Below are 8,153 nucleotides of genomic sequence, written 5' to 3'. Positions count from 1 at the left end.
CTCACAGGCAAGCTAGGACTTCATTCCATTCAATTTTATAATTATATGTATTAACTATATTTTACAGATTTACATATGATTCCATATATACATTTATTCATTTAAAGTTATATAATTATTATTTATGTGGGCCTCCCTGGTGGTGCAGCGGTTGAGCGCTGGGTTGCGAAGCTGCCTGCGGCCTCCGCGGCACTGGTTCGATCCCTGGCTGCTCCCCGGCCACCGGAGGAGGGTCCCACATGGCGCGCAGACCTCTCCTGCCGCCCGCTGCTCCCCTCAGCAGTGTACTTCAGTCCTTCTGCCTGCTCTGCTCCCCGCTCTGGCTCTGGTGAATTCTCTCACCCGCCCGCGCTTCTGACTGTACCCAGTGCATGTATAAACAAAACAAGCAAATAAATAAATAAAAAACTTGCCTCTATAAAAAAAAATTAAAAAAAATATTTATGTATATGCATGCATATAATAAACATGTACATGTATTCATATATGTGTACATACCTACAAATATTACAAACATATACACATAATTGTACACATGCACATATATAATACATGTGTTCACATGTACATGCACATACACATAGCACATTCATATATTTACAATTACATAGCTACTTTCAATTGTCTCTTTTTAGGGCCTGTCATAAAGCCTTTAGTTATGCTTCAACTATCACTCAGATCACATTGGTAACAAATAAGTATACTTTGGGTTAAATTCATTTCTCCTCTATAGAAAAGATTTTCACAGAAAAAAATCAGACTTTTTCATAATCATTGTTAATAGTTTCCATTACCATGGCCACTCTCTGATGCTGCTTTCAGTCTCTAGGACTGAACTTTCTTTGTTATATGTGTTGACACCATGGAAAGATGGAATTTCTATCTCGTATTTCCTCGCCCAGCAATCAGTTGGAAGCCAAATGTCTTCTTACTCTCTTAATCAGAGGTGTATGCAGGAGGTAGACATCCAAACTGTCTGATTCCTTTGTCTAAAATTCTAGGTGTTTGTCCAGACTTTTTTTTATTGGCCCAAGGCTGTCTTTTGTTTTCCTCTACCTGCAGGAATCCTGGCTTATGGCTAGACAGATGCCTACAGTTGTCCCACAGATCCAGGCTGAGCTCTAGCTACCTTTGAAGTGCTGTAATCAAAATAGAACACTCAGTGTGTTTCCTCCTTTCAAGGGACTTTTTAAATAAAAAGCCATAGGATCAATATATAAGAGGTTCAAAATATACGCCAACAGATTCTGATACTACCCCAAGTCCACTTTACTAGAAAGCCAGCAGGATATCCTCGGGGTGTTCTTACTGACTTAATCATATTTCCTTTGATGTTCTCTATTTTTTGGCAAGGATTTAATTACATAATGTCATATGAAAAGAATATTTGACTGTTAGTAGGGTATCTTAATCAAGCCAGAATGTTGATTTAGATACAGATTCTGCTTAATGGTATTGATTGCTAGCACTTACTGGTATTTTACAAAATCTGCGTTTACTCTTTCATCTCTAGCATCATCAATTTACTAATATAAGACATATTTTTAAGGAATAGTTGTTGGAAAATAAGGAATTGTATGTGAATGAATCTATTTTCCCAGTAGCATCCTACTGACTGCAACACTCATTCAACTACCCATCGCCTTCTTGTCCCTTTTGGAGAAAAATGCAGCCCACACTGCCAAAATATGAGTTTTTTTAAACTACCTTCTTTATCTTTTACATTGATTCCCTTAACTGAGAGCTAAAATTCTAGACCCAAACAAACTTTTTGTAGAGGATTTTAGGGGGTTAGTTTTCTCTATCTAGCACTGTTAATGTGAATTTATTTGAAAGGAAAAAATCCTTTACAGATGTAATTCAGTGCCTCAAGATGAAATATTTCCAGATTATCTAACTAGGTTTGAAATCCAATGACAAGTGTTCAGAGAAGTGCAGTACCATTTGACAAGTTATCTGAAATCCAAGGTAGAGATTGGAAACCCTAAGCCAAAAAGTACCTGGGGTGTACAGTAGTTGAAAAAGGCAGAAGAAATAATCTTAGAATCTCTGTAGTTGTATAAAGCTGCCAAATGAGGCCTTCTTTTGTTTTACTTTTAGCTGTGAGAATAGTAAAAGTTAAGAATGTAAAGTGGTCTTATTTCTGACATGGAAAAAGTTTTGGTGGTCTTGATAGAAGATCAAGCTACATCATTCCCATAAGTCAAAGCCTTATTCAGTGCGAAACCCTAATTATCTTCATTTTTATAAAGGCTGAAAGAGGTAAAGTAGTTGCAGAAGGAAAATTTGAAGCTAGCAGAGCTGGGTTCATGAGGTTTAAGGACAGTCATGCATAACATCAAAATGCAAGGTGAAAAAGCAAGTGCTGATTTAGAAGTTATAGCAAGTTATCTAGAAAATGTAATAAGATTATGGATGAAGGTGACTATACTCCACATCAAGTTTTTTTTTAAGATTTATTATTTTTTTATTTATAAAACAGCTGGGGTATAGGCCGGAGGTGTGGGATGGTGAGAGGATTCACCAGAGACAGAATGGGGAGCTGAACGAGCAGACAGACTGAAAGCACTGCTGAGGGGAGCGGCGGGCGCAGCAGGAGAGGTCTGCTGCTCCATGTGGGAATCTCCCTGGCTGGCCAGTAATCGAGCCTATGCTGCAGAGGCTGCAGACAGCTTCACAGCACTGTGCTCAACCCACTGAGCCACAGGGGAGGCCCCTCCACATCAAGTTTTCAATATAGATGGAACAGTCTTATATAGAACAAATCCATCAAGGACTTTGATAGCTAGAGAGAAGTCAATGTTTGGATTCAAAGCGCAAAGAACAGGTTGACTCTCTTGTCATGGACCAATGTAGCTGTTGACTTGAAGTTGAAGGCAGTGTTCATTTACCATTTTGAAAATCATAGAATTACGCCAAATCTACTCTACTTATGCTGTATAAATGGAAAACAAAGTCTGGTTGTCAGCACATCTATTTACAACATGGTTTACTAAATATTTTCATAACATTGTTTAGACCTACTGTACAGAAAAAAGAAAGATTCCTGCCAAAATATTACTATTCATTGACAGTGCACCTGCTGGCCCAAAGGCCCTGATGGAGATGTACATGGAGATGCTCATTATTTCCTTTTTTTTTAAGATTTATTTTTTTATTTTTATACAAGAACTGGGGTACAGGCCAGATGCGCAGGAAAGGTGAGTGGATTCACCGGAGCCAGAGTGGGGAACAGAATAGGCAGACTGATGAAATACACTGCTGAGGGGAGCAGCGGGCGAGACATGAGAGGTCTGCTGCGCCATGTGGGTTGCTCCGAGGCTGGCAGAAATCGAACCGACACTGCAGAGGCTGCAGGCGGCTTCACAGTGCAGCACTCAACTGCCTGAGCCATCAGGCCGGAGATGTTTTACCATGTAAGACATGGTAAAACATACATTTCCTAATGCTAGAGCCATCATAGATAATGATTCTTCTGATGGGTGTGGACAAAGTCAGTTAAAAACATTTTGAATAGGATCCACCATTCTAGATGCCATTGGCAACGTTCATGTTTCATGAGAGGTGGTTAAAATAGTAACATGAACAGGAGTTTTAGAGAAGTTAATTCCTGTCCTCATGGGTAATTTTGGGGGGTTCAAGATTTTGGTGGAGTAAGTAACTGAATATATAATGGAAATAACAGGACTAGAATTAGAAATGGATTCTGAAGATGTGACTGAAATGCCATGCTCTCGTGATAAAAATTAAATGAATGAGGAATTGTTTCTTCCGGAGGAGCTAAATAAGAAAGTGGTTTCTTGAAATGGAATCTCTGCTCTCATTGAAGATGCCATGGATATTTGAAATAGCCATAAATGATTTAGGATGCTACATAGATTTAGTTGATAAAGCAGCGGCAGGGTCTGAGGGAATTGACTCCAACTTTGAAAGCTCTGTTATACATAAAATGCTATCAAACAGTGTTGTATGCAACACTTTTTTTTAAGATTTATTTATTTATACAAGAACTGGGGTACAGGCCAGAGGCACGGGAGGGTGACAGGATTCACCACAGACAGAGCAGGAAGTAGAACAGGCAGATTGACCGAAAACACTGCTAAAGGGAGCATCGGGACAGACAGGAGAGGTCTGCTGTGCCATGTAGGTATCTCCCTGGCCAGCTGGGAATCAAACCCGCACTGCAGAGGCTGCAGACAATTTCACAGCACTGTGCTCAATCCACTGCACCACCGGGGAGGCCCAACACTTTTCTTCTGAAAGAGTCAATGGATGTGGCAAACTTCATTGATATCTTAATTAAAGAAATTGCTATAGTCACCCCACCTTTAGCAACTGCCATGCCGATCAGTCAGCAGTTAACAGCAAAGCAGTCCTTTCAGGAAGCATTTTTTTAAGCAATCAATAGCTGTATTCTAATAAGAACCCAGTGCAAGAGAAGCCCTCCTTTTCCGATGGGGCCCAGAGGTGAGGCAGGCTCCCTTATTTGCTATCTCTATGGACAAGACTTGGGTGACTTCAGAAATGGCAAAGAGATAAACTTCTTGGTGCCCACAGGGGCCACCTACTCTGTCTTGCTCCAATTCTCCAGACTCACTGGTTTTGATGATCAGCCCAAGCCAGGATACTTTACAGGGCTGCTGCCCTCCTTACTACAAGGCCGCTTGTTTACACATTCTTTATTATCATTATTATTATTTTTTTTGGTCTTGCCTCTCTGCCCCATTCCTTTATTAGCATGGGACATCATGACCAAACTCCAAATTAGTCTCCAATGAGCAGTTTCCACAGCCACTATTAGCCCTCTCAGCAGCCAATGCAGGAAATAAAAGTAGTGTAGGAATCCAAAAACTCACTAATTCCCTTTTTCTGTATATAGTACCTCCAGACATTTGGGACCCTGCAATCCCAGGCAGAATTATTTTTGCCACCACTGTTAGAGTGCAATTAATAGACTTTTATATCTTCCCTACTAAACCACAATATTCCCTCAATCAAAAGTCACAAGGGATTATGGTGATGGTACACGGGTGAATTGGTCGTGGGAATTTCATGGGGACTTCACAGAGATGAGAAAGTATACATTGCATAAAAATGAAGAATGACGTAAAATTATATAAAATAAAATTTAAAAATAAGTCAGAAAGGGACTACAACCTCTTACACAAAATTCTTCCAGTTAGATCTTTTAAAATCGTGCATTCTTAACCTTTTTGCTTAGCTTCATCTCATTTACACATCATCAAACTACAGCTTCAGGTTACAGAGACTCTGTCACCACAGAGTACAGGTCACCAGAGCTAGACACACAAATGGCTGCAGAATTCTTGGTCCTTGTCTTTCAGGCAGCTCAGTGTAGACAACTAGCACCACCTGCAGCCTCGAAGAACAACCTGCAGCCAGTAAAATTGACCCAGCGTAAGAGCCCAAGTGCGGCCATCTCATACCTTTTCACAGCTCATTCCCACTGTCCTGGGATGACAATAAACAAGGTAGGGCCAGTGCTATACCCCAAAACTCAGCCTGAAACAGCTGCAGAAGATGGGGAAATGTGGGGCATCATTACTAAAGTTAAAAACTAAGCCTCCATGCCTTGTTGAGGAGGTAAGTTAGAATGATAAAGGGAATCCATAGGTAGCCATGGGAACCAGGCCCTATAGCTTGACCATGAATACAGAAGCAGGGCCAGGAGACATTTTGTTTCAAAAGTCAACACCCGAGACCAGATGTCCCAGCAAATAAGTGGCCCCAAGTAAGAAAGCCTGTGAAAACATTATAAAAGAAGCCTCAACTCCTTTTGATGTGCAGACCTCTCTTTCTCACCCCCTGCACTCTTGCAACCTATTTCAATTAAGTCTACCTTTTTGTGTTCTTCACTCCAACATACATACATACATACATACATAAAGGTAGGTATTTTGTTTTTGTCATCATGCTATTTTACACCTACTAGACTACAGTGTAGTGTAAACATAACTTTTATATCCATTAGGAAGCCAAAACATTTGACTTGTTTTATTGCAATATTCACTTTGTTGGAATGGTCTGGAATTGAACTCCTCCCATATCTTTGAGCTGTGCCAGTAGATTTCTGTAATTTCATGCCAACAAGTTTATGATAATTTGTTATGGCAGTAATAGAAACCTATTAGAAGGCTTGTGTAGTAAATATTTTAGATATTTAGAGTCATACAGTCTCTGTTGCAACTGTTCAACTCTGCTTTGTGTGTGAAAACATTCATAGACAATATGCAAATACATGGGCATGGCTATGAGCCACAAACACTTTATCCATGGAAATCTGAATTTTCATCTAACCACTGAAATTATGAACACTGTTCTTGGCTCATGGGCTGTGGCAAAATAAGATAATGAGATGCATGAGGGCTGCAGGCTGTAGTTTGTGCACCCTGTTTCTTGTAGAATGGACTGTACTAGAAATGCAGATTCTACCCTTTCTAGAAGCTGAGATGCGCTATATCCCCAAGTCTGTTTTGGGGTTGAATCATCCCAAGCAACAACATGAAGACTCCTACTAAGAGTCCTGTTATTACTGACAGTAGATAGACTTCAACAAATATTTGATAAAGCTTGGGGCCAGCTCATATTCGCATAAGCTCTCATTAAACTGATATTCTGTCCTTGTTAGTGTCTTGGAACAATTGTTTTAAACCTTACCACATATTAAAATCAAATATGATTCTGTGTGTTTCAATACCTAATTCCCATTACAGAGAGTTGGTTTTACTATTCCAAGTGGCACCTCCAGCGTTATAACCTACTTAAGACCAGTTAGACCAATCTGACACTGACAAGCATTTGTTCCCAAATCCTAAATATGGGAGTCATGATTTATAACCATCAGCCCCTTAAGTGCAGCTGCAATGGAATTTTCTCTTATTCCTCTCGGAATTCTATTATGGCCCAGTAATTACCAACAAAATATTCCAACACAGTGCCTTTCCAGTGTTCTGGAGGAGAAAAGTTACAGCTGTCAGGGACTTGACAGACTGTTGAAAACATGACATCAGCTCAGTAAACTGGGATTTATAATTGCCATGGGGAGATTTCCCACGACAGTGTAGAAATTATAAACATTTTGTCAAGGTTGAAAACTCAAAAAAAGAGACTCGCAGTGTAAAATGGTGCAGAGATATATAATACTTCATTCAAGATCTCTATTCCTTCCACCAACCATTAAATTGTAGTCTATGACTGCTCCCTCCTGCACCTACACCCCTGCCTTTCCCCCCTTTTTATACAAGGAAAGCCTAGTAAGAACCAGATTGGAAATGTGATCTACACTCTGAGGAAAGAAGCCCAACTTTTTGTCTGTTCCTTCTGCCTTCCCATTTCTTCTAACTCCTTTTGGTTTTCTTTTCCTTTCACCCAGAATGTTCTTCTGATTTCCATTAACCATTAACTTTTTTGGGGGGTCTCTCTTAACTAGCATGGTGATAGAGAGTGACTCTGAATAACATATGCACTGTATGTCTGATATTGTCTTTGAATGTGGTATCCTACGACATGCAAACACATGTATATCCTATATCTATTGGCAGAAAATTAATAAAATTGTGTAGAAACAACTCATGCAAAAATTTATCTGTATGAAATTAAACAATCATTTTGTTACTATCAGAAATCTCTTTGGAACCCATATTTTTGTGCTAAACAGGCATTCTGTGGTTTTTAATATAGTCTGTGTTCAAATTTATCGAGGGCTTTTGCTGACAAGCTACCTAAACCATACCTACTGAAAAAAAACTGGTTTCTAGACATATTAGTGAATGGATCTAAACATCCGTAATTCTTAGCTGTCACACACCAAAATAATAACAACAATGATAACGATAATGATAATAATAGTAAAGTAATTTAGTATCAGTAAAAATAATGATCTTGTGATTCTGGCCCCTCTTTCTGCCACTAATCGATAACCACTGGTTTTACTAATGACATAAAACAGCACATAACGAGTAGAAGGTTCTAGATATATCACAATACATTTTATCAAACATATTTGTTTATTGATTGATTTAAAACACATTTGGTAATAACAATATACTTATAAATAATAACAAAAAACAAAGTAAAAGCATGGGACTTTAACCTTGGGTTCCAAGATGTTAACATATTCTCATCTCATTTCT

This window comes from Talpa occidentalis, unplaced genomic scaffold, assembly GCF_014898055.3.
Source record: "Talpa occidentalis isolate TD23 unplaced genomic scaffold, MPIMG_talOcc4v2.1 talOcc4.3, whole genome shotgun sequence".
NCBI classification, from domain to species: Eukaryota; Metazoa; Chordata; class Mammalia; order Eulipotyphla; family Talpidae; genus Talpa; species Talpa occidentalis.
The sequence above is the reverse complement of the archived record's forward strand: the minus strand, read 5'-3'. Positions refer to the sequence as shown.